Source organism: Prenolepis imparis, unplaced genomic scaffold (assembly GCF_030444845.1).
Source record: "Prenolepis imparis isolate NDT839.2.m4 unplaced genomic scaffold, iyPreImpa1.0 SCAF_3, whole genome shotgun sequence".
Classification (NCBI taxonomy): domain Eukaryota; kingdom Metazoa; phylum Arthropoda; class Insecta; order Hymenoptera; family Formicidae; genus Prenolepis; species Prenolepis imparis.
Window position 1 is genome coordinate 7,827,888 of NW_028141161.1, and position 25,996 is coordinate 7,853,883.

At 37.7% G+C, this 25,996-nt stretch overlaps 1 protein-coding gene across 4 annotated transcripts in view; it reads right to left on the reverse strand.

Moving 5' to 3' along the window:
- LOC145934366 (kin of IRRE-like protein 1) overlaps positions 1-25,996 on the reverse strand; it is a 506,904-nt gene that overhangs the window by 424,962 nt on the left and 55,946 nt on the right. The window contains exon 6 of one of the 4 annotated variants that reach the window (XM_083034729.1): positions 389-436. The exons of the other annotated variants lie outside the window; for them this stretch is intronic. The gene's annotated coding sequence lies outside the window, so the exon portion shown is untranslated. The remainder of the gene's footprint in view (positions 1-388; positions 437-25,996) is intronic. 4 annotated transcript variants of the gene reach the window in all.

Genomic DNA, 25,996 nt, shown 5'->3' on the forward strand with positions numbered 1-25,996 from the left:
CGAGATTGCGCTCTAGCTTCTTGCAAGAAAGAGAACTGGTTGTTATTAATAGTTGTTTTAATGAGCGCTACGGGGTAAATAAATTTAGAAACTTTGATCTTTATAATTAGTTGCGAGAGGTGCAGTAAAGCGTATTTTAAACTTTATGTATTTTTAATACACAACCATCTCTATCCGCAAATGCGTTCAGATAATCTTGTGTTGTGTTTTGAGTGATAGTTTAATGTGTTTTGGTCTCAATTATCTTTATCAATTTCTTTAGAAAAAAATAAAAGATACATTTGTATCCAACGCGATTAATTAGGTAACTTTTTTCAGGTAAGCTTATTAAGTCCAAATATTATCGCTATAGAAATAATAATAATAAAATGAACAATTTCTCACTCACCGATACAGACGACGCGTGAATCGCACTGTGTATCGCAATGCTACCTACCTGTAACAAATAAAATACATATATATATTAGAATAATCTTATCATTTCGCAACATATACAATATAAATATAAATATGTAAGCTAGAATATTTAATTAGCAAATTTTCGCTTTATTAATATTTGTTGACAGAAATCAGCTGATTGAAACGTTAATTTGCTAATTAATTTTTAAAATAATGTTTTAAATAAAATATGTTATAATACTTTAAACTCGATTAATATTTTTGACAGTTATCAGTTGATTTCTGTCAAAAAATATTAATCGAGAACACTAGCGGATCCTGACGTCGATAATGGGGGAGGGGGGGGGGGTTTGCAAAATTATTTTATTTAATATTTTTGGTTTCATGATTAGCTTTTATTCCAGGATCAACGACGTCGATAGCTCTTTAATGTTTGTTTTTCTTTATTTATATTTTTTAAACAAATTCAGCAAAACTGTTTCTTTTAATTTGCAAGGGGGGGGTTAACCCCCTTCCCCCCCAGGATCCGCCAGTGTATATATATATATATATATATATTATAATATATATATATATAAAGAATTTCGCCTAATTATTTCCGTGCATGAATTTATCTCATCATTTCATCCTATGTCTGACTTAATCTAAACTTAACTCCTTGAATGCGTAATGAGTATAATTTACAGTGTATCTTATACTTTTATATATGCATATATATATATATAATATATATATAAAATATATATATAAAAGTATAAGATACACTATAAATTATATTCATTACGCATTCAAGGAGTTAAGTTTAGATTAAGTCAGACATAGGATGAAATGATGAGATAATTTCATGCACGAAAATAATTAGGCGAAATTCTTTATATATATATTTTTTATATATTATATATATAATATATACAATATGTATGTATAAGATACACTGGAAATTATACTTAATACGCATTCGCAAGGAGTTAAGTTTAGATTAAGTCAGACATAGGACGAAATGATGAGATTATTTCGTTGCACGAAAATAATTAGGCAAAATTCTTTATATCTATATAATATATACAATATGTATGTATAAGATACACTGGAAATTATACTCATTACGCATTCAAGGAGTTAAGTTTAGATTAAGTCAGACATAGAACGAAATGATGAAATCATTTCGTTGCACGAAAATAATTAGGCAAAATTCTTTATATCTATATAATATATACAATATGTATGTATAAGATACACTGGAAATTATACTCATTACGCATTCAAGGAGTTAAGTTTGGATTAAGTCAGGCATAGGACGAAATGATGAGATCATTTCGTTGCACGAAAATAATTAGGCAAAATTCTTTATATCTATATAATATATACAATATGTATGTATAAGATACACTGGAAATTATACTCATTACGCATTCAAGGAGTTAAGTTTAGATTAAGTCAGACATAGGACGAAATGATGAGATCATTTCGTTGCACGAAAATAATTAGGCAAAATTCTTTATATCTATATAATATATACAATATGTATGTATAAGATACACTGGAAATTATACTCATTACGCATTCAAGGAGTTAAGTTTGGATTAAGTCAGGCATAGCACGAAATGAAGAGGTAATTTTGTTGTAGAAAAATAATTAGGCGAAATTCTTATATTATATGTCTATAATATATATAATATATAATAGATATAATATATATTATATAGATATAAAGAATTTCACCTAATTATTTTCGTGCAATAAAATTATCTCATCATTTCGTCCTACGTCTGACTTAATCTATACTTAACTCCATGAATGCGTAATGAGTATAATTTACAGTGAATCTTATATTTATATATATACACTAGCGGATCCTGACGTCGATAGCTCTTTAATGTTTGTTTTTCTTTATTTATATTTTTTAAACAAATTCAACAAAACTGTTTCTTTTAATTTGCAAGAGGGGGGTTTACCCCCCCCCCCCCCCAGGATCCGCCAGTGATCAAGAATAAGATATGATAACATATTATTATTTTAATTTTGTAACATATTATTATTTTAAAATTTAATTAGCAAATTATTGCTTTAATCAGCTAACTTCTGTGAAAAAATATTAATCGAGTTTAAATAAACTTTATATTATTTTTAAAAAATATAATTTTTTTAACATAAAACCGAAGAGTAAATTTTAAAAAAATAATTCGATTTATTCCTAGATCGCTAAAAAGAAACTTGAAAAACGCTACTGGATATATCCATGTATAACTTATCATCTTCTCGATCAGCCTCTGCAAGCTACGTAAGTAACGATCAAGCCACGTCAGACTGACACCCTTATTTTATTAGTTGACGCGACTCATTAATTAACGCTCTAATTATAGAAGACAAAAAAATATAATATCCCGAATCGAAATCGACGCGGACGCGCCTCATCTTCGCGAGTGTATAATCTTCGAAATTTCCTTCCCACCATTAGCTCGCGCGCCGATAACCCAAATGTTAGTTCTCCATGTATTCTTTGATAAGACTCCAACCCGTAATCTGCCGCTTTAGGCTACCTCTCTCTGAGTGAGCGTCTGTTATTTGCGTCTCTCTCGTATGTGTTACGTACGTAATAAACTCTATCTATCTATATATCTGTCTGTAATGACCGACATTACTGGCTCACAGTCGGCCCGCACTTTACGAAACACGGGTAATGACTATCCCACCCCCTCCCTCCCCCTCCACCCTCTCATGTCGTCGTCGACGAACTCGCAAACCCACCCCCACATCGATTCCGCTCGCGAAACCGTGACGGAGAAGCCCGCGAGAACCCCAGGGGGTGAGTTTCACACGCGGGATAGGGGAAGGTTCTCTCTCTCTCTCTCTTTCCACGCTGCTCTTCGCGTGAGCGAGCGTGCTCGGTCACCGGTACCGAGTCACCCGGTAAGTGCCCATTCGTGTGCACGTGTCGTATATACACGTGCGAACGTGTCTGCGGTAACATTCGTGCGAACGCCGGTGAGTGTTCTGTGAGTGGGCGCTCGAGCGCTCGCCGCCGCTTTATTAATGGCCCGCAAAGCTCCGAGTTACACCAATTTCTCCCGCGAACTCTGTTATTTCGAGCAGGAACGAGGCGGACGTTCCCCCCTCCCCCTCGCCCCCCGAGGGACGAGAGGCGCCGAGGGCTCGAAAAGAGACCTGGTCGCTAAATGGAAAGAGTTGCAGCTTTGCAAATTACAACACGCCCGCGATTACCGACCGATAATTACATGCGCGTTCGTTAATGGGGGGTAGCCCGTACCCTTGCAACTACGCGGCCGATCGGAACGCGACATGTCCTAATTGAGCTCCCCTTCCCCCTTAATCGTATGCAATTGATACCGCTGTTCAGTTCGTCGTACATACGCGACGAGGACGCGAGCGTTTTTCAATTAAGAATTATTTCGCAAGTAAAATAATAGATCGAAAAGGGTCTGATACCTTTATAAATACATATTCAGACATAAAAAGGAAAATTAATAAATAGTATAAATAGTATAAAATATAATGGTATAAATAATAGTACAAAAATAAATCGCATTAATAATAGTATATAAATAGTATAAAATCCTTCCATACTTATTTTGTACTTTGCATAATCTTTAATTATGATGAAAATAAATTTTGTATGAGGAATTTAAAAATAATTTTCTTCCACTTAATATCCTGGCTCTTACTAACCCATTTTATACCTAAATAATAGTATAAATAGTATAATTAATAAATAATATGAAATTCCTCTTTTGCGAGGAATTTAAAAATAAATTCATTATATCCCCCTAATATCCTGGCTCTTGCTAACCCTTTTTATATCTAAATTTCGACCTCATATATTATACGACTTGTGTAAATACGGGCAGTTTATATTTCGCGTGAAACCATATTTTCCCACGTCTTCTCTCTCGCGAAAGAGGATGATAATTAATAATCATGTCGCGAGACACGCAATTGCATTATCCGGTGCAAGTTTTCCCCCCTCGGGCGCCCCCCGAGGAAGATGGATTTATATCGAGCGAAGGAATAAATATACGTACATGCATATATAATTCGTGCATCGCGAATTGTACGGACATTGTTCATCCTGCAAACTAATCACATCGGGTACGTAATACGAGATCCGTGTAACCCTAATGCCGGTGGTTAACAAATTTCGATGGCCCCCTTCGGCAACCAGAAGCAATCGTTAACGCGTCGAGATGCACATCCGGCAGAACTTGTAACTCCGTCCGCGTTATCACAGATATATACATATATATACCGGCAACTTGAGCATTAACCGTAATAAACTTCGACTGTATCCAGCTGACGCGGATAAGGAACTACGTCTGGACAAGTTATACGCGGAGGGGGAGGGGGTTCATAGGTATCGGACGACGAGAGATGAAGAGCAGCCGAGGCTACAGACAGTGAAACTATTGGCAACAGCCGATGATTAACTACCGGTGCTAGGTTCCTCCTCAAATGGGATTTCCTGTTGGCGGGTACGAAATCTCGTGGCGCAACTTGCGAGATTCGACGACGTCCCCGCATGTCATGCGAGAATGTCATTGCGGCACCATAGGGAACCGTCGGGTTAGAGCGTGAGCTACGATCTTTGATCGTACGAGCGAGCTAAACGTTCCAACAGTTTCGAGCGGGTCCACGTAGCGCCGAAAGTGACCTCGAGATCTCCGCAGAAGACACCCCCGCGAGACGATCGTCTAATTTCTCCCTCTCAACAACCGACGAAATTTCTCGCGAGACGAATATTAAGTTTCTATATTGTGAAATTAATAATACAGAAATGGTGCTGCAGATCGATCAGATACAGGTTCTTTGACCGCGATTATATTTTTATAGGCCACTACTCGAATATTATCCCGCTAATCGAGAAAGTACGGAAAACAAAAATAATCATGCCGCATAAATTATAGTACGACAGTATTTTGTTTCGCGTTTTTGATTTACAAATAAATTGCGCTCATAAAACGAGATGAGAGATTGACGAAATAAAGTGAAAAATAGAATAAAATAAACTTTTATTTTCGGAATAATTACGGGACGTTGTGAAAATACAAAATACAGCGCGCGGTAATATATTTTTCACTGATAACACACACACACATATATATATATATATATATATATATATATAATTATCCTTTAACGATATTATAACAAATTTTTTGTGTGTCATTTTGCGGAAAAAAAAAATAAAACGCGGACGATCACGTCGCCATTATCATCCCGAAATAATCCGTCACGATTCAAAGACTTTGCGTTTCGCGGATTAAATAATTTCTCCTCTAGAACCGCACAAAGATACACCCGGGCGGCGGTTTAATATCTTATTTAAAGGCAATGCGAGCGTTAATCAGAAATCCACCGGCGAGCTTTCATCGTCCGCTAGCTGCTCATCCTGCGCCTCGCATACGAACATAGAACCATTTCAAATTTAATTTATGTCAATTTACGATCTCGTTTCGCGGCGATTCAACAAAACGCCGAGTTTCGAGGATGCGTACACTGTGCACGCACATAGGCAGCGAGTGGATAGATGAGCGGCCAGAGGGGCTTGGGGGTTGGGGGTGGAGAGAGTGGATTTATTGCCGGCTTACTGAGCCGTGAATACAGGCGGACGAGCGGAGAAAACCGCAGGAAGCTCTGTCATTGACCACCGGTAATTTCTCTCTCTCTCTCTCTCTCTCTTTCCGCTTATCTATCTTTCTCTCTCTTCCTCCCTTATGTCGCTACGAGTAGCGTATCCGTTCTCCATCTCCGCGAAACTGTGCGTCGGTCTCGAAACATTATCAACTCTCGCGGACAAAGCCGTATGATAGCTCGGCATCTCTAACCATGTGTCTATGTGGGAAATTTAATTCGGTTGTTCTCGCTCTCTATACACATCCGCGATGGAGAATGGTTTATCCGTCCGATCTGTATCGCGCGCGAAATATTCCCTGCGACCGAGATTCCCGCGCACGGTGTAAAGTCTAAAAATACTTGTAACATCGTCAAACAACGCGGTGATAATTTCATCGCGAGTGTCATAATGGATATTGTTCGAATACGCTACGTTTAATCATCCTGAATTCGCCTCAATTTTATTATTGTCTTTAATACTTGTATTTAATAATAAAATTTAATTAAAAACATTTATTTTATTATTTTTGCAATTGTAATTTTTTTTTAATGTTCCTTTTTGGCTTGAATTGGTATGAAAAATAACTGATCTGTCGAATATATCTGTCATCGATTTCTTTCTTCTCATTTGCAAAATTTATCGCGACTATGTTATTTATAATAGAACAGAGACAAATAAAACTGCGTCAATAATCTCATTATTATAATTACTTATTCATTAACAAAGTTTTATTGTATTATTTTTGCGAATTATAAATTTTTGAAAATATCGCCCCTTTTTCGCTTGAATTTGTGTGAATAAATAATTGATCTGTCGAATACATCTGTCATAAATTTCTTTCTTCTCGTCCGCGAAATTTATCGCGACTCTGTATTATTCATAATAGAAACAGAGACAAGTAAAACTGCGTCAATAATCTCATTATTATAATTACTTATTCATTAACAAAGTTTTATTGTATTATTTTTGCGAATTATAAATTTTTGAAAATATCGCCCCTTTTTCGCTTGAATTTGTGTGAATAAATAATTGATCTGTCGAATACATCTGTCATAAATTTCTTTCTTCTCGTCCGCGAAATTTATCGCGACTCTGTATTATTCATAATAGAAACAGAGACAAGTAAAACTGCGTCAATAATCTCATTATTATAATTATTTATATTCAATAACAAAATTTTATTTATTTCATTATTTTTGCAATTATAAATTTTTGAAAACGTCGCTCCATTTTACCTTGAATTTGTATGAATAAATAATTGATCTGTCGAATACATCTGTCATCGGTTTTGTTTGTCTTCGTTCGCGAAATTTATTATCGCGACTCTGTTATCATACGTAATAGAAATAGAGACAAGCTTGGGGATACAAAATCGCGTCACAAAGCCGCGTCTATCTTCTTTAAAAGTAGAGCTATCTGCGCGATTAATCTATTCTACGAATGTCACGGCTATGATATTTATTATCGTGTTCCATTTTCCCACGTCCTATGCAAGCCGACGACGGTCGCTTTTATGCTTGTTATTTTATTGCCGTCCTCGGAGACTCATTCTTAATCAAAGGGACGTATACCGAATCGCTGAAAAACGGTGATCAATGAGCGTGAAACAACACTGCGGTTATTACCGCTTATGTTCTAATTTAATACTTGTACCTATTATTATCCTTCCTATAATTAGAAACTAATAATTTCAATATATATAGCCGGCAATTAAATAACTTGAAAATATTTAACTTGGGCACTTTTAATTATATCGACCTCTAAATTGCATTCAAAAATTTAAAGACTTTTTCACGAGTCTCGACTGAAATTAATGTCTTAATATAATTAGCGCGTAAAAAATCATTGAAAAGAAATACGAATGTGTGTCTATTTTAAACACAAATCATCGTCGATGAGAAATAGCTTTCTTCGTCCACGTAAAAGAAGAAAAACGGCAGAATGTATAGAGGGATGAAAAAGATTGAGGTAACATTAAGCAAAATTCTATACACAATCGCACACGGACCGTACTTTCATAACGTAATTGAGTCTTGGTATTGTATGCCCGGTCTTATCTACCTTCCTAATCCTGCACTTAGTAGTCTGTCGTGACCGCGCACTGCACAATTTTGTAGAAAAGTAGCGGGACCATAAAATTACCCTGCGACAGAAACATAACCCGCCTTTTAAGTAGAAAGAGGGCAAGGTACTCATCAATTAAAGAGATAGCCATCTTTGCGGATAACTGTTCTTCTAGAGGTTTAAAGATTCAAGTGTACAAGTCGCAAATGTGTACAATTGTGCAAAAATAAAAAAAAAAACATTTCTTCGTTTATAATACGAAATTGATTTATCGGTAAAACTTGTTAAAACTAATCCAGATCTAATTTTTATTTAAGAAACGGAAATTAATCTAAATTAAATTAGAATTATTTTTTCAGAATAAGGAGAAGAGGGAAAAAAGTTCTTGCCCCTCCCATACATATTATAGTAAAGTAAAACAATAAAAGACATCGTTTTCCGCGTAAGTTAGAAGTTATTAATCGAATTATTTACACATTTGAGATAAGGGTAGAAAATTTTGAAGCGATATATCTCAGAAAAAATTAAAATGCATGTGATTTAGACTCTATCCACAATAATATAATGCGAAAATCAAAGTAATCGGCGAGATGTAATCTTTTCGTAAGTTTCATCGATCTATCTAATAAAAAAAATAAAGAGATGCTTTCTCCTCCTCTCTTTCTTGCTACACAAAGTTAGATTAAGTAAAATCTCGCGTAACGCGAAAGTTTCGAAACGCTGAAATGCACCGCGGCAATAAGCTGCAAGACTGAAATAAAATTGCGCAATTAGCGTTGTTCGCCGAGATGACGTATAAAATCGGGCGGAAAAACGTATGGGCGCAATTATATGGAAATTATATTCGCCTACTTTATCTGCAAATCGAGATAATTAAAGCTACCTACTAGGACTTGCCCTTGGCGCATCGCTGCTTTTTAGCCGATGCAAGTGAGCTGGGAACAGGGAAAATCGCCGGCGAGAAGGAGAAGGAAAACAGAGGAGAGATATGTGGAGTGGATGAAACAAATGGTTCGCTCGAGCGAAGGGTAAACAGAATTCTACTCACGATTCTCACGTAGTCACCGCCGTTCCTGAACAGCGTCGTAAGAAAATTCGCCTCCACCTCCTCCATTTCGGACGATTGCCCTCGCCTAGCCTTCTACTCTTTCATCCGGAAGCGTGTATCGACTCGGGGACCATCGAAATTCAACGAAAGGAGTGGAGGATGAACTGGACGAAAGCGAAGAGAGAGCTGGAGAGATATACGACTTGGACGAGGCTACCGTCCAATGAACTTCCACTAATTCCCGGGATCTTTGTCTTTAACCGACGAACAGCGTCGTCCCCTCGAAAACATCAACCTTAACGTTACAACGTTGCGGAAGAAAGACGACTAATACGAACTAGATCGTAGCAATTTGTCCCGCGAGTGACATAAAAAGTTTACGAGCTCGAAGATATAAGGGAGATGCTCTAGATGTGCTTCTATTTCTGAAGGAATATTTAAAATCTGTTAAAATAGCCTCGCAAAGATAAAGAGATATGTAGATGTCATTGCTATACTTTGACTCTTTTATTTCGAGGCGAAACAAATTTATAAATGCTATCTGGCGTAAAATAAATAAAGCCGCGATCTATCTAAAACCACCGTGAATCGCATCGTTGAAGATTCCATCAAGGATATTTCAGGAAAATCAATTATGTAAAGAGATGCGAATGAACTGTGCGATATATACCACGGCAAAGTGTTTACCAAAGTGCCGGCAATGCGAAGTTAGCCAAACTATAAATGACCATGGACGATAAGTTACCAAGTTTGCGAGTAAGTCCGGGTTCTCTTACATGATTGATTGTCGCGATTAATGCGGTTACTGCCTTATATTTTGATTACGCTTGATAAATTGGATGGGCGTTAGATGTGACCTTCTTACCTCGCACTTTCCAAGCTCGGCTTGAAATTGTTTCTAAAAAGAAAAAAAAACGTAGCGTTGCACGCGCCCTCGTGGAAAACGTTGTTTTAGTTTAAGAAACAATCTACGTTCATTCATCAAAAAGCTACGTTCATTCATCAAAAATGCGCAAAGTCGCGCGAGTCGAGATCGCGTTAATCGAACACACATTTAATGCTTCGAATTAAAAATTGAAACGTGTAAAGTGAGAACTTTGAAAAATGAAAGAAAAAAAAAACACTTTTCAGATTAGATAAAAGAAAGACGAATAAATAAAAAAACCAGAAGCTTTCGACGATTTTTTTTTTAAAGAAATATTGACTTTTTATCAACCTGTCTGATTGATAAATAAAATTTCCGTCTCGGTATCGCGTAACGAAATAACGCTGATACAGGTGAGAGTACGAAAACAAGCGTTACCTAAAGGTACGGCCTGTTCCGTGCCAACGATGAATATACAATGAATATGATATTAGCAAGTTAAATGCCGAGCTCGGTTAGCGGAGGTCCTCAGAGGTAAGACACATTCATCTAAACTCCAAACAAGGTTGCGGAAGACGCAAGATTCTACCTGTTGGCTCAATCGCGATAACCTCTTGAAAGAGATGCATACATGAAATATATATATATACACATATGTATATATCTATAGGGTTTGTATATAAGGTTTTAATTAATTTAATGATATATGTAAAATTAATAAATTTAATTGGCCTATTAAAGATTAAAGTAATATCAGATAATATAAATTTATAATATTTCTTCATTAAAATTAACATGCAGACAAAATTGCATGTAGAATTAAGAAAAACATATATAAAAAAGATATATATAAATATATAAAAAGAGAGAAAGAGATGAGGGAGAATGTCATGGAGCATAATTGGCTCTATCTACATTTTTTACAACAATAACTTTGCTCCTAACATATATATGTATTTTGCAACATCAGAAATTATAATAATAATACAGACTGTTTTTAAATGACAGATTTTAATTAATCTAATGATATAAAATTAATAAACTGATGTTAAACTAACATCGAATGATTTTATGTAATATTTCTTTATTAAAATCAACATGCAGACAAATATCGCGTTCAGAATTAAGAAAAAAAAATATATATATATATAAATTATATAAATACATATAAAAGAGTGTAATAATCACATTAATAACGAGTTGAAAGAAATTCTCCTTCCCTTTCTCCATATACGAACTTATGTTTTCATAAAATGTGCTCGCTTATGCGTTTTTATTTGCGAATCCTATTCATTTTAATAATTAAAATCCGGTGCAGAGATACGCACGGTCGGCGTACTTAATGCGCGATAATGCTAGTGTATTAACAAAATGCACTGCGGTAAGTATTCTCGCCATTTAGACGATATTTTGCGGCCCTTTGTTTTACGCTAACCGGAATGAGAAACGCGATGAATTGCAGAAACAAAGGAAACTGGGCGCGAGTTCTTTCGTGACAGACACACAACCCCGGCTCTCCCTCTTATGCAAGCTTTTTTTTCTACGCGTTTTCGTGAAATTTCGCGCCGGCGAAATTAGAAATCTTTAACGACGATAAACCGACGTAGCTTTGCGTTAATCGTTAATGCAAGCATCGCGCAATTATATACCGTCCCCTAAATTATTCGCACCTTCCAACGCTTATGAAACGCACCGCTTTCTCAAGGTATTCTCATTAACGAGAATAGCAACGTTCCAAAGGATTTAATGGGTAAGATGGGGAGACGATATACATTTCGAATCGCCCGGTATACATACATACCTACATATACATACGAAGGTAACGCGAGGAAGAAGGAAGGATGGAAGAGAGCTACGACTGCAATAAGACAAGTGTGAGTGAATTAAAGCAGACAAGCGGAACGCCGATCGTTAATCAGCCTACTGTCATTAATAAAGTTTCCGTGGGAATTTATACATCCCCGCGTCTCGCAATTCGCGCTAGTATATTCGGAAAAGAAAAATTCGCGAAATAGTCGATGATGTACGACAGAGAGACCAGCGGTTCCTCCTTCTTCCCCCTATACGTTCCAAAAAAAAAGGGAAAAAAATTAACGCGACCTTCCCTTTTCGGCCCGAGTGGAATTTCACGGGCGAAACGACACATCTGTTTCCGACTTTGACGAAGTTCCGGGGAAAGAAGAAACACAGAGTACACGCGAGATTTATTTCCACACTTTTTCGAGCGAATTCCTTCATGCCACTTTATCCCCCGTTGACGAACAAACCGCGAGGGGGGAATACACCCGGGAAAACTCGAAGTGACATACCGAAGAAGCTGAAACTACTGCCTTTTCACTCTATGCGTACAGTTTTGATTGATCACGCGTGATATATATATATATATATATATATATATATATATACATCATATATTTAACGAGAACGGAAAGATAGTAAACTGTTAGATCCGACCGACGAAATTAATTAATAACGAAATTTAAATGCCATCCCACGCTCGATTATTACTATATTAATTAAACTATTAACGGTAGTCACTATATTGCGACACTGTACATTCTTCTGTGCGACAATAACGTCGCTTCCAAACGCGTATGTGTATTTTGCATAGAAATTATAATAATAGCAGAGGCTGTTTTTAGATGATAGGTTTTAATTAATCTAATGATATAAAATTGATAAACTCAATTCACATATTAAATTAACGTCGGACGATTTTGTGTACTAATAATATTTCTTCATTAAAAATCAACATGTAGACAAATATCGTATTTAAAATTAAGAAAAAAATATTTAAAGGAAATATATACCTATATAAAGAAAAAAAAGAGGAGGAAAAATGTCATGGAGCATAATTGATTCTATCTACATTTTTCTACAACAATAACTTTGCTCTCAACATATATATGTGTATTTTGCATAGAAATTATAATATAAGAGACTGTTTTTAAATGATAGATTTTAATTAATCAAGCGATATCAAATTAATAAACTGACAATTGGCATATTAAAATAACATCGACGATTTTATGTAACATTTCTTCACTGAAATCAACATGCAGATAAATATCGCGTTTAAAATTGAAAAAAAAATATTTAAAAGAAATATATGCCTATATAAAGAAAAAAAAGAGGAGGAAAAATGTCATGGAGCATAATTGATTCTATCTACATTTTTTTACAACAATAACTTTGCTCTCAACATATATATGTGTATTTTGCATAGAAATTATAATATAAGAGACTGTTTTTAAATGACAGATTTTAATTAATCAAGCGATATCAAATTAATAAACTGACAATTAGTATATTAAAATAACATCAACGATTTTATGTAACATTTCTTCACTGAAATCAACATATCGCGTTTAGAATTAAGAAATAATATATATAAAGAGAGAGAGGGGAGAATGTCATGGAGCATAATTGGGGCTCTATCTATAACAAGACGATATACAATTTGATTTATTTTCTCGTCGATGCGATGGCTCAATTACAGTTACCGCTACACTCGTTTCGCGAAGTGGGTTACATTTATTCCGTAGTCACGGTTCGTTAGTCGCGTCGTTACATTAAAGAGGGAGGAGAAGAGGATGCTGCAACTGCAGCCGACTTAAACGTCCGCAGTATATCTTACATTCCGAATTCGCGCTCACGAAGCCGAGTTACAGGCTGCCGGAGCGTCAATGTCTATTAATTGCCCGATCAATCAACGGCGATACCGTAATTTTCTCCGAGGGCAAAACCACGACCGTCTTCCCTTCCCGTTATATCGCCGCCCCCGCTGTCTGATGCACATACGATGTCAGTTTCTAATTAATGACCCGATTATAAACGACAGCCGCGCGTAACCCATTTCCCCAAAGCTGATTGAAATGGAATCCGCGCGCTCGGTTATTAAACGTAAATTTATATACGCTCATCCCGCTTTCATTTTCAGCGGAAATCGATCATATTACGGGATTATCTCCCTCGTCGACCTTAGGCGACGTTTACCGTAAAATGCGGGAATACACTCGGCGAGTGCGAATCAGTTTGAGAAAATCGCCAGTGAATTCTCCCATGAACTTCCGTTTTTCCCACCTTCCCTTGGGTCACCAGTCTCTCTCTCTCTCTCGCTACTCTTCGCCGACCCACCATCCCGAGTCCACCTCCGGCTTCGATTCTTTCCTTCGGCAAAACGATCGTACCGTGGGCTGAGTCGGCGAAATATATTTCATGGCGAGACGTGCCCGGGCGACATCGTTATTTTTTTCTCTTTCTTTTTTTTTACTCTTTTTTCCACCCTTCGCGCGCACATATATATAGGTACTGACCGCAACGCGCTACTCCCGCAGCTTCCCCCGATAATTTTATCGCTCGCCGCTCAATGTTATCGCACTGTTAACAGGGTACTTAAAGAAAATTAACCTTAATCGCTCGTACTTTTAATCCCCCGCTCGTCCGGTCTCGGCTAGGGTTTAAGTGGCTTAAACGGTTGTCGATGGAAAGATTGTTTAAGATAATAGCCCCCTTCGGTGTCTCTCTCTTTCTCTCTTCGAGGGGTCAGCCATTGTGTATATCGATGTAAAATTAAGCGTCGAAACGAAGCTACCCCTTTGGATCTTCCGAGCTATCTCACGAAGCAATTAAGATCGCGTAACGTTATTACGTCATTTTCTACCGAAGGGGCAGAGTGCGAAATAATAATTGCAAGAAGTAATTACGATGCAATATCGTCGAAAATATCTCTACTCTCTCTCTCTCCGGCTCGATTTTATTCGACTCGATTTCATCTTCGAAAGTGTGTATATTCGGCGAATATTATTTAATATTTTTCTATCGCAATAATATATATACGACTGTATGTACGTTTATAGTGTGGTTTACTTTCCTCCTTCTCTCTTCTCGGAAAAATTGATACAAAATTGATAAACTACGATCGCGATAAATCCACAACATCGAAATTCCCCGCGGGCTCGAACACACACATACACAAGCGAGAGGGAGTAAACTTATTATTTATCCCTCTGTGTATTTACTTGGAGAAGCCGTCGCGCGAGAGCCATCGTTTCAACAACGCGTATACGACTCGATCCTATAGATTCGCGTAAAGCAACCGCGTCGCCGTTTCCAGAATCCGCAATGTATTGGTGCAATTCCAATGCTTCGCCGGTACTGGAAACGCGAGTTTCGTCCTATCTGTCAGTAGCAGGCGAGGCAACCCCTCGGGGGGGAAGGGGAGGAGGGGGGACATAAGGATCCCAAAAGGGTGGTACCGCCGGCCCCCCGGGAGGGTGGGAAGTTGAACCGACGACGACGACGGCTGAAGAAGGTGGGGCCCGGGGTCTGCAGGATGCCAAAATTGCCGCTTAAACATGACGCGCGCACCCCCAAGTCAAACTGCGAGATTGCAACTCACCCCCCCCCCCTCCCTCTCCTACTCCACCTTCTTCCACGGCTGGTCCTGCCTCATCGAAATCCCCATACAGAGAGCGTCAGACTCTGGAACTCGTTCGATAATATTGGATATGGCATTTCCTCCCTCCCTCCCCCCTCTTTCTTCCTCCCTCCCCCCCGTTACTCCTCGACCTGTCGACCAATATGCGGTGGAAGTTATGTGGTGTCGCCCTTATACTCTCCCTCGCCCTCTTCTCACGACTCGCCGAGCCTTAACCGGGAAGATGCTGAGTTCTCGAGTTTCTCAACTTTTCCGTACTTACTTCCTTCCTTCCTTCCTTCCTTTCTTCCGGTCGGTGTGTTTCTGCCTATATAAAGTCACTCTCATCGAGAACTTAATATCGCGCATCGCGCCCCTTCCGCGCCAGGCCGGAATGATATTTTCAAGAAGTTTCCGGTATATTCTGATCCTCCAATCAAACGCGCGCAATAACTAGCAGGGATTTGAACTAGAATTAGCATCTTCCAAACGGTGCGAATTAAGTGATAAATATAGGTTGCACGGAATGAAAGAAAACCAAAGTCTACAGTTTTAATTCGGCATAATATAGAATAATTCGCGAAAATAAGAATACTCCCTTAGCTAAGTTAATTTTAGAATATAAATCAATATACAACTTTACAATCTTGTATCTCTAAAATAAGACGAAAGATTTGCATCGCAGTATCCGGCAGCAATTTGATATTTTTACAGCATTACGTAAAAAAAATTACGTTAGAATATAAATATATCTTATTTTTATATATCTAATTTTTTTTCTACGATAATATGGCTTGTATTAAAAGTTCACGAGGTTACGTTTAACGAGGTCACGTTTTCTCTCTTATTCTTTCTTTCTCTCTCTCTCTCTCCCTCCCTCCGTCTCTTTTTTTCGTTTCTTATGTAGGATGTATAAATATACCCCCTTTTAGAAAAAAGCTACGCGATGGCACAAACTCATTTAAATTTTTGTAAAATAAAATCTATCAGAGAAAAAACCGGGGTAGAGCGATTTAAACCATTGTCGCGTGTAGCACGTGTTTTTTTTATTTATCCTATTTACGTTACATACGCAGGCGCACGCATTCGTGCATCCATCAAAACGCTACGAAAATTTCTGCTGACGCGATAGGAAAGACAACCCCTGCGAGCAATATCCTCTTTTTTGCCTTTCATCGCGCGAGGGGTCCCCAGAAATATCATCCCCCCCCACGCTTTTGCTCTACGGGGATATATTATATAAGCTATTTTGCGAGGATGAATGTTATAAGCATTTTTTTTCTCCGGGATCTAAATTTGCTCATAAACCGAATCTCGGTTTTAGTACCTGTAGGCAGACCTGGTATCGAACGAGAAACGCGTTCATCTCTCCTTGCATAAAATGACAAACGTTTACTCTCTCAAACTCTCTCGCAAGATCATACCTATAGATTGTTTCCTCTCGGTAAATATAATAGAGAATATATTGAATCTAGAACCAATTCTCGAGAAAGAATCTTTCGCGTCTGCTATAAATCGACTTGAGACGCGTGATATTAACGTTAATTAAAGCCGCCAATTATGGTCGTACTTTACGAGTTAATAAAGCGCTCGATCTCACGCGCCTGTACGTAAAATACTCTCTCTTTCTCCTCCAGCAATGTATATATAATTCCGTCAGAAGATGACCCAAACGAGCCCGCTGGATTCGCGCCTTCATGCGTGATCATCCTTTCATATATAACCGAACGCGGTTTTCCCCGAGCCATCGGAAGGGGACGAATACAGGGGGACGGACGTTTACGTGCAACGGGTTATTGCCGGGGTAATTATCCACGCTATCCTCTTTTTCCGCTTTACGGCGGCGTTCCCCGTAAAGGGAGATTGCCGCTTTTACCACCTTAGCGCGCGCGCACACGCGCACACGGGACACTGCTCGTTCGGGCAATAAAAAAGCGCAACGCCGCGTGATCGAGACGCGCAACACCTCTCCGATCCCGCATATCGAGGGGGGAAGGAGAGAACACGAGGGTGCACGAGGGTGGAAAAAAAGGCCACCGCGCCAGTGAATACAAGCTCTCTGCGCTGCTTTTGCGCACGTACGGTGCGACACGTACATAACTGATAGTGATTGTTTGTCGAAATCTCGCAGATATCCCTCAAAACAATATGTGCGATCCGATACGCATTTTTCGTGCATTTGTGCACCAATGGCATTTCGGTTGCCTTAAATTTTTTAAATTATTAATATTGTTATTTTCATTATTTAATTATTGAAATTAAAATACTTTAATAATAAAATTATTAAAAATTGATAATTATAATTATTATAAATAATTGAAATTTTTTAATAATCTTCGCTCTTAATTGTGCCCCTAAATCTAGAATTTTAACTCCTTCTTTTGTCGTCCCAATTTGAAAAGAATTATTCGCGCCGGCTTTTAGATATCATCCTTTTTAATTAAATTACAATTTTTTTTAATATAAATAAATAATGACTTTTATAATTATAATTTGCTCCGAAAGAATCACGTAATTATGCGCAACTGATGATTTCGGTCGGGAAAATGAAAATGTTCAAATACCAAGCGCTCGAAAATTATGTGCGAAAGCAGTTTCTGGATGGCGTAGGATTTTTTCGCAAAAGAAAAAAAAATTTATATTTAACGCTTTTTTATCACCGACGAGATTTGCATTTGTATATATGAGTTTTTATACGTTTAATAATGACGCGACGAATACCTGTGTTCGCTCTGTAATTTCCTGCACGGCTTTCGCGCATCCCCCGTTTTTAATATGGAAACCGTACTCTCTCTCTCTCTCTCTCACCGGATGGTAAAACTCGCGGGATAAAACAAAAGGAGGGAAAAAAAATTATGACTTTCTGAAAAATATTCTAAAAATTACATTTTCTTTTCTTCTTCTTTTTTCTTCCCAAAGCGCGCGCGTTAGAGAAATGTTTAATTAGGTAAATTGTTATACCCCCCCCGTTCAAACGCGCCAAACACGTGCAAAAGGAATTACATAGTATCGACGCATATATAATATATACGGCAGGCATAAAAGCAATTCGTTCGCATGCATTCACTTGGCTCGCAAGTATTTATTTCGAAGGCGCGCATGGAAAAATGCAATAAATTAACCCAAGTACACGACTCTAACAGTCGACGATCATGCAACGTGAGTTTAGCGAAACGTAAACGCAGAAAAGAGAGAAAAAAAGAAAGAAAACGCTATATCGTGTCTTTGATGTATTATACCGTCTTGTAATTTTATATATTACCCTAATCGAGAATTTTACGACTTAAATTCGTATCATCCATTAACGCGCGTAACGTATTAGCGTCAAACGCTCGACCTCATATAACGATTGATGCTTTTTTTTCTTTCTGAGACGCGAAATAAATCCATCGCTAATTTATCGTGTCGAAACGCGAAAACTAATTATACGAGTACCGATCATAAATTCGCGCTAATTCGCGCATTGATACGTAATGCGAAGCGCGAATGCGCGACTGTCGATGTTTAATCACTCGGGTCGGTCGTATCAAGTCGAAATTTGAGAGTCACAACGCGATTCTATCAACGGGCCAGTTGGACCGATGACTGTTGTTGCTGCTACGAGCAGCGCCAACATAAATTCGTCAAATGTAACTGGAGGGAGAGGGTATCGGTATCCCCGCATCGATGGATTTCCCTTATCTGATTTTGCCCCGTGCGACATTATGCGGCGATCGACTGGATTTAATAATCTGCCGGTGTGACACTTTTTATCAGGCATGCTTTAAATTCCTAACGACACTCTCGCTGCGTTTATTTTTTTTCAATCTCTTCCACGTACATCGATCTAAATTGCCAAGTAAAGTAAACAATTGGCTTTGAGATAAAACCGCGAGTCGAACTGTAATATATGTCATAAAAATATGTAAATATATAAATATTTTTAATTTATGTATTTTCAATATATTTCATATTTATATTTTAACATTTTTAGTTTTGTATTTAAAGATATAAAATATTTTTTTAACTCTTACTCTAATCAAAATTGGAAAGGGTATAAAATACGAGTCTTGTTCAATTATTTTTACTATCTCTCATTAATCGAAAATCCGCTATTTCGCAAATTTCCTTAACAAGCGGCGTTGCTTATTAACATATCAGACGGAGCACGGGGTAATGTTGGCAGGAATATCTCATATTGAGACGCGTCGACATCGTACGATGCTTTCCAACTTTGGCATTTCCGTCTGGCCCTAAATCTACCTTTGACAACGGAACAGTGAACCGCGCGAAGGGCGAGAAGAAGCGTCTCTTGATTGGAAGCAGATATAGAAGGCGCTGATTAGCCGTCGCGATGAATAAGGGAGCAGACAATAGGGTGCGGGATATCGCGACAGGAATGAGACCGAGAGACAAATATGTCGAGCGAAGTTTCAGCTCTCGTCGCTCGATTGCGATATATATATTCGGTAGCATGTATATACCTAAATAAGGAAAATTATTAGCGGTCGCGAAATTGAATCGCGTTTGCAGTAAAAAAAGACGCGAGTCCGAAAGGGATGGAAGAGAAAAAGAAATTCAACGCTGAGACGCAACTTGACGAATGAAAGAATCCCCGAGAGAAATATGCTAAGATGCTTAATTATTGAAAATCGATGGGCGACTCTCCGTCTACTTAGCGACAATCTGTCAGACAATAATAAAGGCACGAACAAAACCGCAAAACTCGTTTGTTTCTAGCGGAAACAACGGATACAGATATATAATGTTTCCTTTCAAAGCTATTTCGGTTTGACGTTTCTCGATACGCGAAAGAGAGAGAAAGAGAGAGAGAGCGAGATACAAAAGAAAAATCTGGAAAAAGAAGATATTTCCCTTACAATATGTCTCGTTCCATTTTATTCGGCGGCCGTATTATCTTAAGAAATATCGCCACACATATATTCCTTGCGGAAGCAACTATCAATTCCGCAGTCAAATTCGACTGCTATTGAATTTATCTTTTTACTCGCGCCGACTTCTTGGACAAGTGCAAAATTGAAAACGACAATCGCGCTATATTATTTTCAAATCGACTGACCGGCGCGCCAGGAAAAATCGTTCCGGAAACGTCGGTCCCTCGAGAGAGCCCACCCTCCACCTAGTCTAAGCACTGGGCTGTCCTATATACGTATACAGGGTCGGTAAATGGACGTAATTTTAAAATTTTACCGAGCCATCAATGAGCGAACGTTATTGCCGGATCGAGGTTTCCCTTTCCATTTCCGTTGTCCATTAACAATGCGTAACACGGATATCCGAAGCTCATTAGGTACGAGGTCCTTATCTAAGCCGCCTGATGGACGAGCTTGATTTTACCGGTCAATTGATAATCGACAGATCGTTAATGCGACGACGCGACAGAGATTGCAAAGCCTCACGGATCGATTTACGTTTCTCCTCCGACTGCCATTATACCGGATACGCCGCGACCAATATTGAATCCCATCGGGGGCCTTATCAAGCCGATTATCGATTGGGGCTACCCCCTATCCGCCTGCCCGGCGCGGATTGATAATCGATAGGAGTTTATCTCCGGGGGTGTATCTGGCGACCGCAACGTCGACACCCAGGTGAGATCGAGGCGACGGCGATGTCGCGTTACTAATGCTATCTCGCCGGTAATAGGCGGCGATAATAGCAAAGACGGAGCTGACTCGCGCCCGATTACGCCCGCACGCGCCCCTATTTATCGGGCTGTCGCCTTCCGCAAGTGTACCATTGTCCTCCGTATCGTGTCCCGGGTAAAGCGAGTAAAGATTACTATCTGCCCTCTGTAATAATCTTCGATTGTTCGGCCACTTGTTCACGAGGAGGTCCCCTTATCGTGATTTAAGAAGCGAAAACGCGAGTATATATATGTACGGAGGTATTTCAAAAAGCAAATTAAATATTTTGAGATATGTAATTCAATGATATGTCATTTTTCTACATAATCACCCTCCTTTTTAATACACTTTTCACACTGTTGCACCGACTTCTTTATTCCATTAGAAAAAAAATGTTTTTGCTTGCGCCTTCAGCCAGGAATGCACCGCTTCTTTGATCTCGCAACCCTGACTTTGCTCCCTCTGATTATCAAGTGTCCCCTGACACTTTGAGATGACGAAGATTTAGGGATGATGACGAGATCAAAGAAACGGTGCATTCCTGGTTGAAGGCACAAATATTTTTTATAATGGAATAAAGAAGTTGGTGCAACGGTGTGAGAAATATATTAAAAAAGAAGGTGATTATGTATAATAAAAAAATGACTCATGATTTGTATCTCTAATTGAATATATTTCAAAATATTTAATTTATCTTTTGAAACACCCTCGTAATAAAGAAAAGGAACGGTAAAATGATTTCTCATATCAATAAAGAGGAGGAAAGAAAAATAGTTGTCGAAATACAATTATTAAGATTTGAGGACGAGCGCTGTGTATATCGTATCTCGCAGCGTTAAAGCATTTTACGGTCGTTCGTCTCTCGGAACGGGTATCTTCGAAACGAAACGTCAACACGGCTGTTAGCACAAGTTCGCGAGAGCCGGGGAAGTTACAGCGGTCGCGATAAGGAGCGGTTTACATCGAGAGGACGGTTAAGGAAGAGTTACGAGTACGTGATCCTGGATATCGAACACACTCGATCGATACTCGGCCCGGCCGCACTTGGGAATTAGGAACACGTCCACATATACGCGAGGCTATAGACACAGTTTTCGTCGCACGACGGAGGAGACAAAATAGGGAAAGGGTGGAAGAGGGGGAAGAAAACGTATAACGCGACCTAGAATGGCAGTCGTTTTTGGAGCTCAATGAGTTGGTGCCGAGTTTCCAAAGAATGACGGTACGTACGTCGCGAATCCTGCCAGGCCGTATTAGAGGAAATATTTTAATTCCGCCGACAGGCTTGAATTTTAACAGCTCTTGAGGTTTGCGCGACGCGCCGCTGATAAAGCGGATCGTTGTCACCCTACGTGCCGCGTACGAAGAACCAGCTCGGAGATGGGACAGGTCAAAATTCTCGCGACCGTGTGTCGCCCGCACTTGGTATGGACGCGCCGAGCTGTCGCGTATCAACGGCGCGAGTGTCACATCCCTGTTTTGTAGTCCAAAGTCGTTACGGGCATCGACGTCACTCGAATACCGCATTCGTGATCGGAATACTCGCGGATTCCCCCCTCCCTCTTCCCCGTTCGCCCCTCGCCGCTATGATCGCGACATGAAATCAAGAAGAATTACAGCGACCGGAAATCTCTCGATTGATATCCTCGATGGGAATGCAATAACAGCGAAAGTCGAAGACAAGTCATTTTGGGGGAAAAAGTTTAGAGATGATTGTAAACAAATATGTGATTGAGAAGTAATCTGGAAGTCAGCTACAAGCAAATCATTTCAATATTCACAATTTAAGTAGAGTGTAAAGCAATTTTAGGTGATGATAAATTATATATAAATATATAAGAAGGGAATCTCGCCCGAAAATTCTAATTTTCATGAAACTTTATAGTATATCAATAGAAGAATAAATAGATAAATTTAGAAATTTTTATATAATTGGTACCAAAAATGATTCTAAGAAATAAAACCACCTTTTGCTTTTCTCAATATATCTCGAAAAGTACTCGAAATATCAAAAAAATATCTTATATAAGAATTTCATAACAAGAACATCTATTAATAACATTTTTTTAAAATATTTTTTTGTAAGATTTAAAAAAAAATGTTTTTAATTATTTTTTCAAAATTTTATTAATGTAGTTAAATAGAAGTATTTTTATCATGAAACTTGTGTATAAAATATTTTTTGATATCTCGAATGCTTTTCAAGATATATCGAGAAACAACCTGCATATAAGGGGTAGTTTCACCCTTTAGAATCGTTTATGAAAATTTCTAAATTCATTTGTTTATCGCTCCCATAAATCAGAATTTTCGGGGTTTCCCTTGTAAGGCTCTCGACATTTTTTCACACTGTTATAACTCGGTGTTTAATTACGTCGCGTACAAATTACGCGGGCATTATTGCTCTCTAAGACGTAAACCGATATATTTCGAAACTCAAAACGTTGCTCGGTATCAGAGAATAACACAGGTACTCATCGGTCTGTAAAGTACGCAACCAACTGTTCAATCGTCCGATCCTCCTAGGTACGGAGTAGTAAATGCCATTATATGGACGGACAGATCGCCTTACAGTTTGTAGTCGGCATTACACGCCCGCGTTGCACTCCGAAGTTACAACAACGCTACAGGTATTGACTCTAGACGTGCCGCCGTTTCGCGATCCGGCCATTTCTGACTTGCTATTAACAATGAACGCGAACGAACGGGGTTTAAAGCAGTTAAGAGACGTGGACGCGAAATTGGCGGTCGCCACGAATCGCCTGTTACGACAAAGTACTTTAACAGATGCTCCAACATTAATTCAGCCAAATAAACAACGTCCCATTTCTAATTTAATGCGGATGTTCAATATATATGTTTATTATATCTTTATCACCTTAGTGTCCATTGAAACTGTCAAGGTATCGATCGTGCGAATATTTTTTTCTACGTTCTCAACTATTACGCATAGTAGTAGTACGATCTCTGATAAGTCAGACGTCGGTGTGCGACGCAACAGGCGAAAATAATTTGGCAATAAGACGAGACGTACTTTATACATGTCGTATGCGACACTAACTTCTTTAGCGGAAATATCGAGACATCAATAATTTTTAGTTTTTAGATATTAATAAGTTATAAACGATTGAAAAAAGAAGAGCTTTCTGCGAATTAGAATTTTGTGAAATTATAAAATTACAATACATTCTTCGGTTAATTTCACGGGTAAACTTTCATAACATTTTAATTAAAAGATTAGTTACAAAGATATATTATATGATGAAACAAATTGCAAAAATAATCTCTCGATATTTCTATTGAAGAAAAATCGATTCTAAATTGACGATTCTTCTTCAATTAAAATATTGAGACATTAATAATTTTTTTAGTTACAAAGATATATTATATGATGAAACAAATTGCAAAAATAATCTCTCGATATTTCTATTGAAGAAAAATCGATTCTAAATTGACGATTCTTCTTCAGTTAAAATATTGAGACATTAATAATTTTTAGACTTTATTAAGTTATAAGTGATCGAAAAAGAAAGTCCTTTTATGAATTAGAGTTTGTAAAATTAGAAAATTTACAAAATTACATTCTTCAGTTAATTTCAGATAAAGTTTCATAAAATTTTAATTAAAAGCTTAGTTACAAAGATATATTATATGATGAAACAAATTGCAAAAATAATCTTCCTCGATATTTTCGTTACGGAAAAATCAATTCTAAATTGATGATTATTCTTCTTCTGTCGAGACATCGATTTTTATCATTAATAAATTATATAAGCGATTGAAAAAGAAGAGCTTCTTGCGAATTAAACTTTGTGGAATTAGAAAGTTTATCAAAATACATTCTTCAGTTAAAATTTCAGGTAAAGTTTAATAAAATTTGAATTAAAAGCTTAATTACAAAGATATATTATATGACGAAACAAATTGCAAAAATGCAAAAATGGTCTTTCGACATTTCCGTTAAGGAAGAATGGATTCCAAATTGACTAAAAAATCCGCTATTAAAAGAGAACATCTTATATACCTTATACTATCGAAAAATGATAGCATAATACACTGCTGAATCTTCCTTTATCATGTTCCAAAGAAGAATCGTATATATACATACATATATCTGAGGAGTGAAAATGTCACAACATATCCGTACGTGTATATACATATATATATATATATGTATCTGACGAAGGTGAAATGGTTCGACAAGAAAGAGAAGAAAGGATGGTACTGATTTTCGATCGCTCGATATGCCGATAGTAACAGGCTTTACATAAGCGGACAGCGCTTCGCTTTTCAGCTCGCGTAGTTGTTACATGCTTGCTGTATCGTACTCTCTAAATTTGCAACGTTTATTGATGCAGCCGTGGCTCGTGTTTCGTGATCGGAATATTCGTATTGAACCCCCTCCCCCTTCCCCACCCCTCAACCCAGCGTTGGTCGTATCGAGCGCATGCCTCGCGATAAAACTCCATAACAAAGTCTGATAATTAGCGTATTGAGCGAGCACGATGTTAAACACCGGTAAACAATCTCGCGATGAGGCGCATAGGATATATTTCCATTGTGGAACTGCCGGAATGATTCTTGTGCATAGAGTTCGATGTCTGTCGACGCATGATATAAACACGACAGTGAAATATTTAATAAATATTCTAAATTAATAAATCGAAAAGACTGATATATTAAATTCAAATATGAAAAGAGCTAGTAAAAGTCGGAACAAAATTATTTTTAAATTCCTCTATATTTATTTTGACAAAATAATTTTTGAATCAAAATAAATAATTTAGTTATGTATTTAATAATTCAATAATTTAAAATAAATAAATTTAATAATTTGATTTAAAAATAAACAAATGAAATTTTAAATACTTGTCTTTTTAATTTAAAAAATTTTTTAATTGTTGATTTAAATTCCTCTACTTATTTTGACAAAATATTTATTTTG